This window comes from Myxine glutinosa, chromosome 1 (genome assembly GCF_964187855.1).
Source record: "Myxine glutinosa chromosome 1, kmMyxGlut1.1, whole genome shotgun sequence".
NCBI classification, from domain to species: Eukaryota; Metazoa; Chordata; class Myxini; order Myxiniformes; family Myxinidae; genus Myxine; species Myxine glutinosa.
This window is the reverse complement of record NC_136261.1, coordinates 441016487-441034363: the sequence shown is the minus strand read 5'-3', so window position 1 is coordinate 441034363 and position 17877 is coordinate 441016487. Positions and strand designations below refer to the sequence as shown.

Below are 17877 nucleotides of genomic sequence, written 5' to 3'. Positions count from 1 at the left end.
TTGGTGAGTTTAGTAAAATGTGAAAAATATTTGGCACTGGTAATCTGAGGGTTAGATGCAAATTTAAGGGTGAATTTTGTGAGGCTATGGTAGTCACTGACAGCAGTGACACCATTATTGATCCAGGTTTGTTGGACCTAAGTGTTGGAGGCTGTGATAAAAATTGACAGGTGAGCAGGACACAGCTTTCAACTGGTTGCGGGGGCGATTGCGTCAATATTTTGGACGCGGGGTTATGGGGATGACGTTGGGTAGCCTGGGGGGTCAACGTGGTGCTGTGTGTGTCTAAGGTGTGTGGACCATGTCTTCTGTGTGGGTCTCCTGGTGGAGCATGGCTGTCTGCTGGACCTTGGCATGGTCAAGTGTGGGTGGGCACTGGGGGCTGCAGTTGTGTGGACTGGGGGATGAGGGTGGATGCCACACACTGCAACAGTCTCCCCGAGGGCCAAGGCTGTGAGGGCGGTAGTGTTGTTGGCAGCAGGTGCTCACCACATTGGCCAGCTGGGGATAGAGCGGCCGTGGCCCTCGCGGGAGGGGCCAAAGGATGGGTCTTGGGTCGCACCCTTATGGACACTCATGGGCCATGTTGACATTTTGGCTGCTCAGCCTGTCCCGATGACCCTTGCATGGTAGAGGTGCGGAGCTGTCGTAGCCACATGTAGTTGTTTAGAACAGTTCACCGTTGGATGCGGATCCACATACCTGCCAGTACAGTGGGGAGAAAAGCGAAATTTGGTACACCCAATGAGAAATTTTGGAAATTAGGTGTGGTGGATGGCAGTCTTGGACCCGACCAACCTGCAACCACCTGTACTTGAGGTGAGTGTTTGGATGCGTACTGTCCCAGGCTTCAGGACTTGCTATGTAAATTGGGGATATATAATTTGGAGAAGGGGACAGGTGAGAGTGATGACATGGCCGGTGAGGGGGATTGGAATGTGTGCCACACAAAGTCTTGTGGGTGGCATTTTCATGTGGTCGTGAGCTTGGAGATAATGGATTGAGTGATGATTATTGTGTTTTGAGATGTAATGGTAAAATGTGAACCAGGGGATTTCACATGAAAGCAGGCCATGGCAAACACCTCTTTTGTAACATCTTCTGTGGGAAACGTGTTTGAGAATTGAATGGCAGCGGGAGGGGGGTGGGGGGAAATGTGTTATTGGGATTTTGTGGGTGGTGTGGAATTATATATATAATTATATAATTTTACATTGTATGTCAATCTATTGCTAACAATAGTTAAAATTACTTCAATGTGATTCTTGTTCTCAAAGCTGCAAAGGAACGTGTGGAGCCAACATCTGGAGTTGATTTATGTCACCCTGTCAGATAGTACGAGGCTGGAATGTTGACTTAGACAAGGGGTGGGGTTCAATACTCCATTAGGGACCTGGAACAGGCCAAGGGCAAGGGGTGACCTTAAAAGGGATGAATTGTCAGCTTGGGCAAAACTCTTAAGTCACCCGGGTGCCAGAAAGTCTAGGCCCCAGATTCCAACAGTAAAAGATAAGAGAGTATGATTTCTATTTAAACTAACACTCCGAGGCTTCGAGAGAGAATTCCTATTGCCTGTGAAGACATCGTTCTGTGCGTTCTGTGCTTTCTGTGCGTAGAAGTCTAAATGTTTAGTGTGTAGAATTGGGTTTCTCTTCATACGATGTTTGAATAAAACCCTGGAACTGCAGTGACGTCTTCTTGAGCCTCCTCTTGAGAAATCTCTTTGTTAAGACGTCTTTAACAGTTCATGGCCCATACAGGGATCGGCTGAACGAGATTGACAGACAGACAGCCCGAGCTCCAGGTGATCAAGGTAAGCATGAATGCTCTCCTGTCTTTTGCCAATCTTGGCAGCATGATGCAAAAAGAACCTGCCAATTTAGTCTTTCATCGTGTATGTGTGTTTGAACTGTGGAACCTCTCTGCGATGATTGAATAAAACGATTGGAACTCGGTTGAAGCCTCTTTAATTGTTATATTGAGAGGTCTTGCTGTGAATTAGTTTGTAATAGTCAACTACAGCCAGCTAAAACAAACCAGTCTCGACAGTTGGTGGCCTTCGTACGGGGATCGGCTGAAAGAAATTGACAGACGGACAGCCCAAACTCGAGGTGCTCAAGGTAAGACCATGAATGTTATTCTGTCTCTTGTCAATCTTTACAGCATGATGCAAAAAGAACCTGCCAATTTATTCTTTCATCGTGTATGTGTGTTTGAATGTCATGTTGATGTCATGATGTCATGATGCATCAAGAGAATGGTAGTCAACTACAGCCAGCTACAACAAACCAGTCTCGACAGTTGGTAGCCCATACAGGAATCGAACCCACGACCTTGGCGTTATCAGCACCAATCAGCACCAATCAGCACGTTATTCACCAAATTAAGCTTTGGAGTTTAAACAAAGTCGCTGGTTAACAGAAGGAGAATGGATAGTAAATAATTTTTAGATGCTGGGTAAATTAAGTGAGATATTACTAAGACTCATAAGAGCTATTATTCTTCCTTAGGACAGTTGAAAGACAGATCCAAAACAATGAATCTATAAATGAATATGATAGGGATAACATCCTCAATTTGTACTAATTAATTAATTGTGGGCAAAGGAATTAATTTATCACAGTGGATTGTTAACAGCAGCCTGAAATGTCCTGAGAGTGTGCATTCATATAATCAGAAATCCCAGATTTTAAAATTTGGTAGAGGTCTTATGTGGAAGAATACTTCCTTGGATAGTTCCAAAAACAAATTGGGAGAAACTGCAATTGCATACGTAATTTACAGATGAGTATTTGGAAAGTAAAAAGGGAATTTATTGATTTGGAAGACATTTCCAAAGGTTTATTAAAATGTTACAATATGACAGTTGGCAAGGAAAGCTATTGGATGAAATTTAGATCTGTTTATAAAATGAATTTGTTGACTTTTTGAAGTTAATTGTTCGAATTTTTGTTTAACTAGCATTTTGAGTTCAATTGATAATTGTAATTGGAAATAGTTTGGAGGAGGCTTGGGTAAAACCCTTGGTTATAGTGTGTTGGAGCAAATTAATAAATCAAGGGATGTTGATGAGAATAGAAACAAATGTGGAACCAAAAGAGGAAGACTTTTATGATGATATTGTTGCGGTTTTGGAAATTAAGGTTAATTCCCCCTCATAGGTAGATGCACCACAACATGAAGCCTCGCGATAATTCAGTTATTTCTTAGTAAAAGTAAGCGTCGTCCTTTCCTGCGTTTTAGTTTTGCGTTGAGTAGGCCAGTGAGCTTAGGTGTTCTTTTGGCACTTTGGTTTGGTTTTGGTGCTGAAATGCCACGCGGCAGGCCTGAACAAGTCTACCGAGGCCGAAGGGAGGCGCGGCAGGAGGAGTGGTCGGTAAGCATGAGCCGCCAATCAGGGCTCGAGGGGAGTGGCTAATCACGACGACCTGAGGCGGTGTTTGGAACATTCGAGTCGCGCCGGGGCGGAGCCATATAACCCTGCTCCGAGCCCCCCACCTGAGTTCCAAGATGAGAAGCAGCTCGGGTCGAGAAAGAGCAAGAGAAATAGAAAGAGAAAGAGTTGAGTTGAGTAAGAGGTTCTCGGTCAGAGTCGTGTGCAAGTTACAATTCCCTGTGAGACGAGTTACAGCTCCCCGTGAGAGTGAGTTGGGTTGAGCTTGAGAACGCGAGTGGAACTGCAGAACGAGCGAATTGAATTGCCAATTGTACATGAACTTTCCCAGTGCCCTGCGCTGTATTAATCGGGCGCTCGAGAGGACAACCTGCGCCGAGCCACAGACACATCCGATTTCCTCCTGCCTGCCTTCGCCTGTTTACGTGCCGCAAACATCGGAGAGCCACGCCGGGCGAGCTGCCCCGGAGCAACTGGCAGCAAGACGCGCTTGGCACGCGAACATTCTTCTCTCCATCTCCCCGTGTGCATGAGTGGGCCCTTCGTCTGTGAAAATTAGTAAGATTCATTAAGCTCTGCTCTGTGTCCCCCTTTACTTCATCATTATCATTGTACATAATAATAAATCATGTTCTTCCTCTGATCTGACCGTCCTGTCCCTTCCATCCATTGGCTTCGCATGGTACGAATAAAACTGCTCGAATCGGGATCCAATAAAAGTAACAGCATGAGTCACGTGATGCGCATACCGCTCGGGCGTACTCGATTAAGCGTGGCTTGTGCGAGGCTCGATCCCCGCTTTTGTGGCAGCGTGGGTTAAAGGTACGTGTGAATTTGTCCCGATACCCTTTTTCACGTTTGCCCAGAAGTGGCGATTCGGCCTCGCGGACCCGTAGACCCAGGGGGGAAAACGGGGTTTAACCTCCCCCCCCCCCTTTGTAACGGGAACGGGCTTTGGGAGATCCGCAACAATTTTGTGTCAGGAGTGGGATTTGAACCCTTGAAAAAAATTATTGGACAAATTGGTCGCAACAAATTGGTGTTTGGGAGTGTGAGATAATTGGACCTAAAGTACGCTTCATGTGCTCCAAATTACGAGTGGACGAAATTTAGTTCTTTTTAAATCCAAATTATATTCGTACCATGGCTGGCCAAGGTGGTCAAATGCCCGTGGGGGTAGAAGAAGTGGAATTGATGACCCAGGACCGGCAGGGACAGTTGGTAGCGGAGGAGGGAATTGATGAGGGTGCGGTGGCTGGCGAAGAAAATGGCGGCGCCTCGCACATGGCGGCGGAAGGCGAGCCCGCGGTGCTATGGTCCATACAATTGTATATGGCCAAAATACAAGCATCCATGGAAATGGAGGCGGACAAATCAAGACGGGAAATGAAAGAAATGGGGAACAAATCTACCCGGGAATTGAAAGAAATGAGGGACGAAGCAAGGTGCAATAAGGAGGGGTTGGAAAACAAAATGGACACTCAGACGAAGCAAGGTGTAACATGAAAAAATTGGAAAATGAAATAAAGGAATCCAGGTGTGATGTGGAAAAAATGAAAGCAGCATCAAAGAGGGAGATTAAAAAATTGGGGAGGACATTGGCACAGGTTGAGCGAGGAAGTAGCAGTGGTACGCGATGAGGTGAAGCAGTGTGGGGAACGCATGGGGAGTGAGGTAGAGTGGAGCACAGCCAAGTTGACCGGGGCTATGGGGGTCGCGACGTGGGGTGTAGAGAAGCCGGGGATCGTCGCATTGGAAAATAAGATTTTGGGGGTGCCGGCGAGGGTCGAGTTGGAAAAGAAAATTTCATGGGCGCCGGCGATCGTCGAAGAAAAAGAAATAATTGGGGCTGAAGAGACGGGAGAGCCAGAGAATAAGTCGCAGGAGAAAGAGATGGAATGCGCACAAAGTTCGTATTTGCACCTTCATGCCAGGCTTGCTAACTCAATGGAAAGTTTTGCAGGTGCAACCGGGGAAGGAGGTCCCCAAGGTGAGTTGTGAAAATGGCGCGAATGTGTTTGGCGCGAACGGGTTTTCGGCGCACTTGGGACAAAGGCGAGACCCCGGGCGTTCGCGATGGGCCCATTGTGCAGTGTACGAGTGAGGGTGGCACAAATTGCAAAGGGCACATTGTGCGGTGTACGAGGGTGACTGGCACGGAGTGCGAGAGAGAGAGTCCGTACCCGAATGCGTGGAGCGTGAGTGCATTACGAAATGTGTACGAGAAGAGTGTGTGGAAAAAGAGTGTGCGCCAGAGCGTGAGCTTGCACCTGGGGGTGTGGAAAAAGAGTGTGCAGGAAAAGAGTGTGTTACTGAGTGTGTAACAGGAGTGCACACCTGGGGGTGTGGAAAAGGGGTGCGATGGCCAAGGGTGTTACGGAGTGTGTAACGAAAGAGTGTGCGCCAGGTTGTGTGATGATGGTGTGTAAAAGGCGTGAGTGCGCCTAGGTGTGCAGGTACTAGTACAGAGTACGAGAGGGAATGCACACCGGACTGTGTGTGGAAAGTGTGTAACGGAGTGTGTGGAAGGCGTGGGCGCACCTGGGTGTGCGAGTGTGGAGTGGGTCGTGAGTGGTGAGGACGCGGCTCAAGCATCGACATCGACGGGGGGGGGGAGGGTTTCGCCTAGCGGGATGGGTAGCAGACGTGGGCCCCCAGTGAGTTGTGTGCAGTAGGGACCGGAGGGAGTCCGTGCTGCGTCGGTCTCACAAGGACCGGCATGCACGATTCGTACTGGCCCCCGCACTGTATGGTTGGTGCCGTGCCGTGGCGGCAAAGGCGATCGGCGAGGTTCAAGGGGAGGTAGGAGTTTTCGGAGCCACGCACCTTGTCGGGTCCAGTGCTCCGACCGTGGCCGGTTGGGTCACTGTGCGTGGGACCGTGAGGCCCCGCGAAGGGATTGAGCCCTGCACCTCGGCCCATCCATTCCTCTCCCCTTGGATCAAAAATGCCGGACGGACACCCCATACAGGCGACCAACCACCCGCATGGATCGCTCGGCCCTTAGAGGTCGGGCCGTGACAAGATACATCCACTTGGAGAGGCTCGTAGTTTAGAGGACTGTGGAGAGTGGTGTCCTCCATGTGGGGGAATGGTAGTGTCACCATTCCTCACATGACGCGGCCCATGACCATTAGTTTAGGGGGATGGCAGTGAGAGGCACATGGAGTTGCCAGCAATGGTTGCCTCCATGGGGCACCGAAGCTAGCCGAGGGAGGGCTAGGATAATGTTAGGGATTTAGCAGACAGTAGGGACAAGATTGACACCTGTACTGTAGCGGGGACGTAGGTAGCTTAGGTGGTTGATAAAGAAAGGGAGTGCATAGTGTATAGGGACGACGGGGAGGCACCAGTCGTAGTGGAAGTAGTCAGCTAGATGATGCTGTGTGTGTGTGGAAAACAAGTGGAATTGTGTTTGAGGTGTGTGAGCACAAAAGGTGTTTGAGATAAATGGTGTACGAGATAAATGGTGTGCGAGATAAGAAGTGTGGAATGCTTGGTGTGGAAATAAAAGGTATGGAATGCCTTATGCGAAGGAGTGAATGGGGGGAGAGTGGAACCCATTCACGGAAGCCCGGGGGGGGGGGGGGGTAGTGTAAAGCCAGGTAGAGGGCTCAGGAAAATTGTATGGATATTGACGCCTGTGGTGCGAGTAGTGGAAAAGTAGTGCTTTGGAGAGTGCATGAGTCAGTGACATGGCTGAGCATGTGGCTTAATTGGTGCGGATAGTTATTGAGGCACTCCGCCACTGGTAGTTTGTCAGACAGGTGAGGCCGCAGGTAGGCTCTGGGAACCGGTTAGAGAAGTTGTTGAGTGGGGCTCGAGGATCCAAGGGAGGACCCGGTTGCCCGATGCCAAAGTGGGCACAGAGGGGGTAAAGAGCCAGGGAGGGCCTTCCCCAGTTAGGTAGTCACGGGAGCAGGTAAGCTCTGGTGGCGGCTTCAGTGGCAGAGGTGCACAGGTAGTTGGACCTACTAGAGGAGCCACATGACCCAGCCCCGAAATTGTGCGAGGGCACAGAGTGAAAATTTGCGGGGGTGAGACCCATATTCAGAGGGCACCGCAGAGTGAACAATGGGAATTCGGGTTCTTGAACCACATAGTTTAAAGAGGCCGATTGGCAGGGTACAACCCCAGGTAGGTTAAAAGTAAATGTCAGTAGTGTAGTTGGGATGAGGAATCCCTTCGCACCATCCACAGCCTATCACCAAGGAGGACAGAGCTCCACACCGAGGCTCTGTAGGCCGTTTGGACATGAGACGCATCACGACGTGATGAGACATTGCGTTTGTTCCATCCCTTCCTTCATGGGAGGGATTGGGAGACAAATTCGGAATTGGAGGGGGATATGGGAGGCAAGACGTAGAGACGGATTATAAATACAAGGGGGGCTAGGGTAGTGTAGCCAACGTTGGGGGGTACGGACGGTTAGGGATGAGCCTGCTCTGCTCGCTCTTCCAAGTACCTCGCGCCGCACCACCTTGTTTTCTATGTGCCATTGCGTCTTTTCCGCTTGCTTGTTGTGCATTGTCTCTCCCCCCGCCCCAGGACCATTTTGGAGGCCGAACTGTGCAGCACCATCGACCTATGCAGCATCCCTTCTGCACCTTGCTGCCCTGTCTTTGCTACATCTGTGCAGCCAAACTGTGCAGCATCTTTCTGCCATATCCTTTTAATGCACCTTTGTTGCACCTGTGCAGCCAACCTGTGCAGCACTTTGCTGCCAAACCTTTTGCTACACCTCATCACACTATGAACCTCAAGCCTTGTGGCCTTGCACCTCTGCTGTGCAGCATCCGGCTGCAAAATCATCTTGCACTTCGCACCACTTGTTTGAGTGGCATTAATGCCACGCAGTTGGACCACGTGAGAACGGACCTGCTGGCCAATGAAAAAAAAAAAAGAAGCATTTTTGTGCATTTTATTATTGTGTGCAAGGCATAAGAAGCTGTGCAAGTTTAGATGGCCTTGAAGTTTCAAATGGCCTGTATGCCGGTCAGGGGGCCAGCCGGTTTGATAGACGCACACGGAAGAAGCAAGATGCAAGAAGCAAGCAGCAAGTGTCACTTTTATGTGTGTTTTGCTGCGTTTTCTCTCCCCTCCAATCTTCTCTTCCAAAAAGAGCAGGTCCTGGGTCATAGAATTGTAAATATATGTGCTTGTAAATATAAGAATGCTGCCCACCGGGTATATGTTTAGTTTGAAAATTCCAGAAATACTCGGGTAGTTGTGGGCATAAAACTGTAAGGTAGCTGCTCAACGCAATAGGAGGGACATATTTAGTGTTAAAACTGTCGCACACATGGGTCAGAGTAAATGGTAGGGGGAACCACACCTATGTGTCACATTTAAAAGTAAGGATAATTTTGCATGTCCGGCTCTACCGGTCGTTCCATTGGTGGTTTCGACTCGGGACGAGTCTGACTATAGAGAGGTGTAGTGTTGCGGTTTTGGAAATAAAGTTGAATTCCCCCTCGCAGGTAGACGCACCACAACATGAAGCCTCGCAATAGTTCAGTTATTTCTTAGTAAATGTAAGCGTAGTCCTTTCCTGTGTTTTAGTTTTGCGTTGAGTAGGCCAGTGAGCTTAGGTGTTCTTTTGGCGCTGAAATGCCACGCGGCGGGCCTGAACAAGTCTACCGAGGCCGAAGGGAGGCGTGGCAGGAGGAGTGGTCGGTAAGCATGAGCGGCCAATCAGGGCTCGAGGGGAGTGACTAACCACGACGACCAAAGGCAGGGTTTGGAACATTCGAGTCAGGCCGGGTGGGAGCCATATAACCGTGCTCCGAGCCCCCCACCTCAGTTCCGAGATGAGAAGCAGCTCGGGTCGAGAAAGAGAAAGTTGAGTTGAGTAAGAGAAGTTCTCGGTCAGAGTCATGTGCAAGTTACAATTCCCTGTGAGACGAGTTGTAGCTCCCCGTGAGAGTGAGTTGGGTTGAGCTTGAGAACATGAGAGGAACTGCAGAACGAGCGAATTGAATTGCCAATTGTACAGAAACTTTCCCCGTGCCCTGCGCTGTATTAATCGTGCGCTCGAGAGGACGACCCGCGCCGGGTCACAGACGCGTGATTTCCTCCTGCCTGCCTTCGCCTATGTACGTGCCGCGAACATCATAGCCACGCCGGGCGAGCTGCCCAGGAGCGACTGACGGTGAGACGCGCCTAACATTCATCACTCCATCTCCCTGTGTGCATGAGTGGGCCCTTCGTCTGGGCAATTAGTAAGATTCATTAAGCTCTGCTCTGTGTCCCCCTTTCCTTCATCATTATCATTGTAAATAATAATAAATCATGTTCTTCCTCTGATCTTTTCTCTTCCTCTTGGTCTTTTCGAAGCTGTTCCATGCGCTCACGCTTTCGAAGCCAAGTAATCTTTCACAATTGTGTTTTTGTCGAGACTGTATCTATCTTTTGGTGTGTGTACTTATAGCGTTTCTTTAGGAAAATTTTCGGTGCTAATTTTTCGTACATGTTTACACAATCGTCGGTTAATGCGTATCAAGTATTCTGAGGCCTCGTACTCGTAGGCTTAGGCTACCGTACCGCCTCCGACCTTGTGGTTTTGTTTTTCTCTCAGCGGTGCGTCCAATGCACTGCAATTATTTTCGTTCTCTGTTTCGTCCCAGTCGTTCACACCATACCTCCTTGTTTAATATCTGTACTCAAAAAAAAAAAAAAAAAAAAAAAAAAAAATTTTTTTTCCCCTTCTCAGGTCTTATTCGTTTATTTGTTGTTCTAATTTGTTCGTTCGTTCTTCGTTCACGTTGTTCGCGATCACGCGATCACGTGGTTAGAAATGTATAATCTCTCCCCTGAACAACTATTTTCTCTCATATATTATAACACTTTTTTCTTCTTCTCCTACAAAAGGATGCTTTCGTCTTGCTCACCAAATCTATTCATTCCAAAAAAAAATAATAATACCATCTCCAACAGTTCCTCTTTTCTACATTCCCTAAACTCTCCAGAACTCCACCCCTCCTTCAGCATCCTCAAACGTATATTTTACTCAAAGGTCTCAAACTCCTTTTGCAAAAAATGTTTGTTTCCCATGAATCGTACACTTTTCAAAATCCAATCTCACCCCTCCCCTCCAAATCTTCCCCATCCCCCCTTCCCTCCAAAACTTCCCCATCCCCCCTCCCCTCCAAAACTTCCCCATCACCCCTCCCCTCCAAAACTTCCCCATCACCCCTCCCCTCCAAATCCTCCCCATCACCCAACCCCCATCCCTTTCAAATCTCCCCCCTTACCCCTTCCCTCCCCTCCCTCCTAAACTCCCCCCACACCCCTCCCCTCTGAGACTCTCCCTCGCTCCTCCCCTCCTAGACTCCCCTCTCACCCCTCCTCCTCAAAGCATCCTCCCTGCTTCTTCCCCCTTCCAACTTTCACCTTCATCTCCCCCAACCTTCTGCCTCACTCTTCCCCCTCCTCAAATAACACCTCACTGTGCCTCACCCAATCTCCATCAAACCATTTGTCCGCCCCATTCTTCCCTTTCTCCAAGCTATTCTGACATCTCTGAAATCTCCGACACACCTTCAACAGCTCTCCCTACCTCTTCCTCCTCTTCCACATCTTACCCTACCCCTCCCCCCCCTGTTCTGTACCCGATGCTCCCCCTTCCTCTTCATTAACGGTATGGACCTCAAACATCCGGGGCCTTCGCTCAAACTTGACTGATCTCTCCACACAGGTTGCTTCTCACAAACCAGATGTGATCTGCTTAACAGAAACTTTCCTCATTCATGATGTCTCAGATGCCTTGGTATCTCTCCCAGGTTACTCCCTCCTCCGGTATGATAGACCTGAGCCTCGTCCTGGAGGTGGGGTTGCTATCTTTATAAAAAACTCTCTTCCTCACTCGCCCTACACTGCCCTCTCTCCACCTCACCCCCAGGAATACCTTTGGCTACGGCTTCCCCTTCGCTCCCACCTTTTGTTCATATGTGTGTTGTACCATCCACCAAACAGTGATGACTCCATCTACATCTCGCTGTCTGATAATATGGACCAACTTCTATCTACCCATCCCAACTCTCTCTTCCTCATATGTGGTGATTTCAATTGTCACCATGCCAGTTGGCTGGGTGTGGGTACCTCTCTCACCAGCCATGGCTCTTCAGCAAAGGACTTCTGCGACTCACTGGGACTGACACAATCTGTCAATTTCCCGACCCGGATCTCAGTCAACGGAGCATCTTCTCTTCTGGACTTGGTTATGACTAACTTCCCTGAAAATGTCTGCTGCTCTTCTTCTGCTCCAATCGGCTCATCTGATCATGTGCTTGTCAAAGTGGACATCTCTCTGGCCATTCTCAGAGAGCCTCCTCAGCTTCGACGAGTCTGTCGTTTCACTCAGGCCAACTGGCACGGTCTTCAAGCAGCCATCAATCATCTGGACTGGTCTCCCATCTCTACCGCCTCTGACATCAACTCATCCTGGGAATTCTTTCAAAGTAAATTGCTCTCTCTCATGCACAGATTTATCCCATCTCGTCTTCAGTTGTCATACCCTTCCTCCCGTCCATGGAACACGGAATCTTGTGGTGAGGCTGTTGCCCTGAACCAACTTGCTTTCGTCTCCTGGAAAGCAAATCCAATGGAAGGAAATCTCATTTCCTTTCACAAAGCCCGAAACAAGTGTGTGTCCACCCTCAGGAGAGCCAGGAAACAATATCTCACCGTTCTCAAGACCGAACTCTCTTATCTGTCTCCCTCTTCCAAATCCTGGTAGCGTCTGGTCAAATCCGTTTCTGGTGTTTGTTCCCCCTCCATCCCCTCCCACACCTCAAACGGCTTAACGGCTGACTCCGCACGTGAAAAAACTGAATGCCTCAACTCTGTGTTTGCCTCTAAATCTTGTGTCCCAAACCCATCCCTCTCTGTACCCACCATGCCCAGTCGTACCCAGCTGCTCCTGGACTCCGTGTCCTTTCCTCCTGACAAGGTGGAAAAGTTTCTGTCAACCCTCGACTCTGATTCGGCAACTGGTCCTGAGGGCATGAGCCCACGGGTCCTAAAATCATGTTCTTCCGCTCTTTCACTCCCTCTTTCTGTTCTCTTCACCCTCTCTTTTGCTCAAGGTCATCTGCCATCTGCTTGGAAACCAGCCAACATCACCGCTTTGCACAAAAAAGGTGCAACAACTGATCCTAGCAACTACAGACCAATCAGACTTCTCCCAATTATCAGCAAAGTCATGGAATCCATCATTGCTTCAGATATGAAATCTTTCCTCTTCTCCTATGGCTTGATCTCTGATCATCAATTTGGTTTCAGACCTGGTCACTCTACTCTGGACATGCTGCTTCTGCTTTCTCAACAATGGATCGAGGTCCTCAACTCCAAACAGGAAATTAGAGCTGTCTCCCTTGACATTTCACATGCCTTCGATACGGTCTGGCACCCTGCTCTGCTCACCAAACTCTCCTCCTTTGGTATCCATGGAAATCTCCATGCATGGCTGGCGGACTTCCTCTCTGGTCGTAGTCAACGTGTGGCCCTGAATGGGTTTCTCTCATCTCCTCTTCCTGTTCAGGCTGGAGTTCCCCAAGGTAGTGTTCTGGGCCCTGTGCTTTTTCTGGTCTTCATCAATGATCTCACTTACTCTCTTGAAAATCCTCTCTATCTCTTTGCTCTACTCTACTTTGATGACTCTACTCTCTGTCGCTGCATTCTTCATCCCTCAGATCGGCAGTCTGCAGCCTCCTCACTCTCTGCAGACCTGGACAAAATCGCAGACTGGGCAAACAAATGGAACATGTCTTTCAATCATGATAAATCTCACACTCTTACGATGTCTCTCCGAAAATACCGACTGGACAACCCTCCCATCCACTTTCTGAATAATCCTCTCCAAGAAGTTCTGTCACTCAAGCTTTTGGGTCTCACTATATTTGCCATGATCTTTCCTGGGAAAACCACATTTCAAATCTGGCCTCCAAAGCCAGTCACCGACTGGGCATCCTCCGTCGTGCGAAGTCCTTCCTTGGCACACCTGAGCTCCTCACCACATACAAGGCTTTCATCCGCAGCTCTATGGAATACTGCTCTCCCCTCTGGTCTGGTGCTCCTGCCTCACACCTCGCTCTTCTTCACGCTGTTGAAACCAAAGCGTTCAGAATCATTGGAATCTCCCACGATGAAGCTAACTCCAAGGGCCTTTCACTCACTCACCGCAGGCAGGTTGGTGGTCTTTCCATCTTCTACCGACTCCACTCCGGCCTTGCCCTTCCCCCAGCTCTCTCTGGGCTCTTTCCCCCAAATATTCCTACAGGTCGCACAAGATCTGCCTGCAACCCTCTTATGGTTAAACTGCCAAAATTAAGACTTTCTGCTCACCTTCACTCCTTCATTCCTCTTTTCTCCCGCCTCTGGAACAAACTCCCTCACTCTCTTCAATCCCACTCCACCCTCCAGGTCTTTTAAACAGCTGTTCACCACAATCTCTTATCCTCCCCCATCCAAAACCTTGATCTTTTCTACCCCTGCTAATTTCGGTCCCCTTGTTTTATACCTCTGCCCCCCCCCCCTTCCAACGCCTCCTCCCCTCAAGCCCTCTCCCTCCCACACTTCTCCCTGCTCTCAAATGTTGTGGTTGTGTGCTTCCCCTTCTCTCCCCATCTTGTCTTCCACTCCCTATTTTTGTATATTTTGTTTGTCTGGTTGTTTTGTTTGTGAAATAAATGTTAGCTCTTTCACGAGCCTCGATTCAGTCTACAAAAAAAAAAATAATAATAATTCTGACCGTCCTGTCTCTTCCATCCACCCATTGGCTTCGCATGGTACGAATAAATCCGCTCGAATCAGGTTCCAATAAAAGTAGCAGTACGAGTCACGTTATATGCATACCGCTCTCGGGCGTAGTCGATTAAGCGTGGCTTGTGCGAGGCTCGATCCCCGCTTTCGTGGCAGCGTGGGTTAAAGGTACGTGCGAATTTGTCCCGATAATCTTTTTCACGTTTGCCCGGAAGCGGCGATTCGGCCTCGCGGACCGAAAGACCCAGGGAGAAAAAAGGCGTTTAACCCCCCCCTTTGTAAAGGTAACAGGCTTTGGGAGATCCGCAACAATATGAATACAGAGATAAAAAGATTGAATCAAGTAATGCTGCAAATGAATACAGTAGCATGAACATAATGGCATAACAAAAATGTTATGGATTGTGTCAGTTGTACAAGATCGGTGAACTCATATCACCACAAGTTACACATCATGAAAATTAAAGTGATGTAAGACACCATTTGAAGATCACATACTAGTAGTAAACAATATAGAAATAATTACTTATGTTTAAAAAAAATTACGTTGGCGAAACTTATCAAAAACGAATTTGGCGACGTTTCGAGCGCTAAAAACTTGAGATTTGGCGATTGATGAATTGAATGTAAATCGGTGCTCAGCGGGAATGAGGTGTTGAGAGGGTGGGGATGAGGTGTTGAGAGGGTGGGGACGAGGCGTTCAGAGGGTGGGGACAAGGTGTTGAGAGGGTGGGGACGACGTGTTGAGGGGGGTAGGATGAGGTGTTGAGGGGGGTGGGACGAGGTGTTTTGGGGACAGGACACGGTGTTGAGGGGATGGGACGAGATGAGATGAGGTGTTGAGGGGACGGGACGAGGTGTTGAGGGGGATGGGACGAGGTGTTGAGGGGGACGGGACGAGGTGTTGAGGGGGACGGGACGAGGTGTTGAGGTGACGGGATGAGGTGTTGAAAGGAACGGGATGAGGTGTTGAGGGGAACGGGATGAGGTGTTGAGGTGACGGGATGAGGTGTTGAGTGGGATGGGACGATGTGTTGAGGGGGGTAGGATGAGGTGTTGAGGGGGGTGGGACGAGGTGTTTTGGGGACAGGACACGGTGTTGAGGGGATGGGACGAGATGAGATGAGGTGTTGAGGGGACGGGACGAGGTGTTGAGGGGGACGGGACGAGGTGTTGAGGGGGACGGGACGAGGTGTTGAGGGGGACGGGACGAGGTGTTGAGGGGGATGGGACGAGGTGTTGAGGTGACGGGATGAGGTGTTGAGGGGAACGGGATGAGGTGTTGAGGGGAACGGGATGAGGTGTTGAGGTGACGGGATGAGGTGTTGAGTGGGATGGGACGAGGTGTTGAGGGGGACGGGACGAGGTGTTGAGGGGGACGGGACGAGGTGTTGAGGTGACGGGATGAGGTGTGGAGGGGGACGGGATGAGGTGTTGAGGGGGACGGGATGAGGTGTTGAGGGGACGGGATGAGGTGTTGAGGGGAACGGGATGAGGTGTTGAGGGGAACGGGATGAGGTGTTGAGGACGGGCCAAGGTGTTGAGAGGTTCGGGATGGGGTGTTGAGGACGGGACGAGGTGTTGAGGTTCGGGACTGGGTGTTGAGGCGGCCGCACTTTGGCGAAGCTCGGGTTTCGTGTCAAATGCCGAGGAAGATGAGGGAGAGCCCCGGAGTAATCCATGGGGTGGATCCATCCATGGAAATTGATTAAATGAGGTGAAACTTTGCGGACAGTGGAGTTATCGATCCTCAAAGATCCTGTCGATGTCTCAGCACAATCACGAGCAAATATCTCAACATGGGTGTCTTGTGTTGAACTTTATTGTTCTCACAATAAAACGCTCACACACCGTAAGGAAGTTACAAACTCCTACTGACACCGTAGAAACGATTACAGTGCACACAAAATACCAATAGTTAGAACAATGTCACATTATCTGATATATAATATATCTAGATCGTTCAACTTTTCAATTGACAGAGACATAGAGCATGATAAATGAACTCAAAACCACGTGGTTTGGGCCCACAAACACGAGGCTGAGGTGACAACAGAAACTAAATAATACTAAAGTTTGATATAAAAACACTTGAAACCACAAAATACTTTGTTCCATCGATGTCCGACATGTTTATACACTGAATTATAATGACGGAATACCTTGTTACCTCTTTATTCTGGGCTCCAAAGATGCGTTTCCTTGCTTAGATACGGCGGCTTCTCTTCCGTTCAAAGACGTTTGGCGAATGAATAAAACTCGAAGATCTACTTTCGAACATGGTCTAAATAATCACACACGTATATTACAAGCTATTCCATTGCATGACGCTGGGCTTGCTAAACACATCTTGTGGTAACAGAGTGTTGAAACTAAAGTATATCGATACAAATCAGGGGTAATATGTAGCACTATTTCCTGATTACGTATGTACACAAACTTGTGAGTTGTGATGCGGTCCTCGCCAAGAACACTGCGCTGTATGACCGGAAGTGCGTCAGAAGTAAATCAAGATACCGGTTGATTATTTTTAACATTACCAGTTGCAGTACAAATAATATTAAAATATATCATGTAATGAAGTTATATTTAACAACCAGTAACAGAAAATATAATTATGCGATGTTATAATTTACACCGATCCCTCTGAACCGCCGTGTTGTGAGGCGCCCGAGCCACGTCAGTATAATTATAACTTTGATTAAGGGATCTTCAAACAATGGAGCATTTCTGATATCTGTCTCCATCCACCCTAATCCTTGTGTTGGTTTAACGGTTATGGTGGAGACCTTGGGATCAGAGGGTCCTGAGTTTGAATCCCGGTCAGCCGTTGAATTAACACCGGGTGGGTTGACTCACCTATCATCGTTCCGAGGTCGGCAAAATGAGTACCAACTCACTGTGTCCTCTCTCAAGGAGATTGGTGGCAGGATTTTCACTCGGGACATTGGCGAGGTGTGTGTGTGTCGGGATTGCATGGTGCTGAGGTCACTTTGATAGTGTTGTCTAACTCACCAACTTCTTACTATAATTCACCAAATGTCCATCCGTCCATTCGAAGGTACAGCAAAAACGGCTCAACCGATCGCAACGATATTTTAAATGGGTATTCCTGGGACCCCTGGGAGTAAAATAGGCTATTGTAGCGGTTACCGCAAGCATGTCTGTCTGTCTGTCTGTCTGTCTGTGTGTCTGTTTGACATGTTATAACTTGAGAATGGATTAATGGATTTCAATGAATCAAACTACGGTGGATTCGGGTACCTCATGGGAATGTTTGTGATACCAAAAAAATTAAAAATAATTTTTTTTTTTGTATGGGTCCATGGACACGCGTGTCGAAACTGCAAATGCCAACACGTGACGTTGGGTATACCTGCACGGAGAGCAGGATCTTCCAGGAAACCATTTGTTGTTCCCCCATAGATTAACCATCTCAGCAAAGACTGGTATTTCCGTCAGCGAAGCGATGGATCTTATATTCTCGTCAACATAAAACATCGGGGCGCTCACCTGGTCAAATAAACAGTATAATACACCGACTACAGGTATTTTGAACCAATTTCAATGGTTGCTAGAAGACAGGTTAGCATGTAGAATAATACGACATAATCATAAGACTATAAAACAAACAAATAAATAAATACATATTTTGGGGGCAAACTCCTCCCACCACGGGGCAACACCTCCCACCGTGGGGCAAAACCTCCCACCCCGGGGCA

The 17877-nt window shown here is 48.6% G+C and overlaps 2 protein-coding genes and 1 long non-coding RNA gene across 3 annotated transcripts in view; 1 reads left to right on the top strand and 2 right to left on the bottom strand.

Moving 5' to 3' along the window:
* LOC144889876 (uncharacterized) overlaps positions 1-16405 on the bottom strand; it is a 51242-nt gene extending 34837 nt beyond the window's left edge. The window contains exon 1 of the mRNA XM_078771077.1: positions 16326-16405. The gene's annotated coding sequence lies outside the window, so the exon portion shown is untranslated. The remainder of the gene's footprint in view (positions 1-16325) is intronic.
* Positions 1-17877, bottom strand: part of LOC144889694 (uncharacterized) — a 798143-nt gene that overhangs the window by 326485 nt on the left and 453781 nt on the right. The window lies entirely within an intron of this gene.
* The window catches only part of LOC137418362 (E3 ubiquitin-protein ligase Midline-1-like), a 466393-nt gene that overhangs the window by 439767 nt on the left and 8749 nt on the right, over positions 1-17877 (top strand). The gene's annotated exons all lie outside the window — the stretch shown is intronic.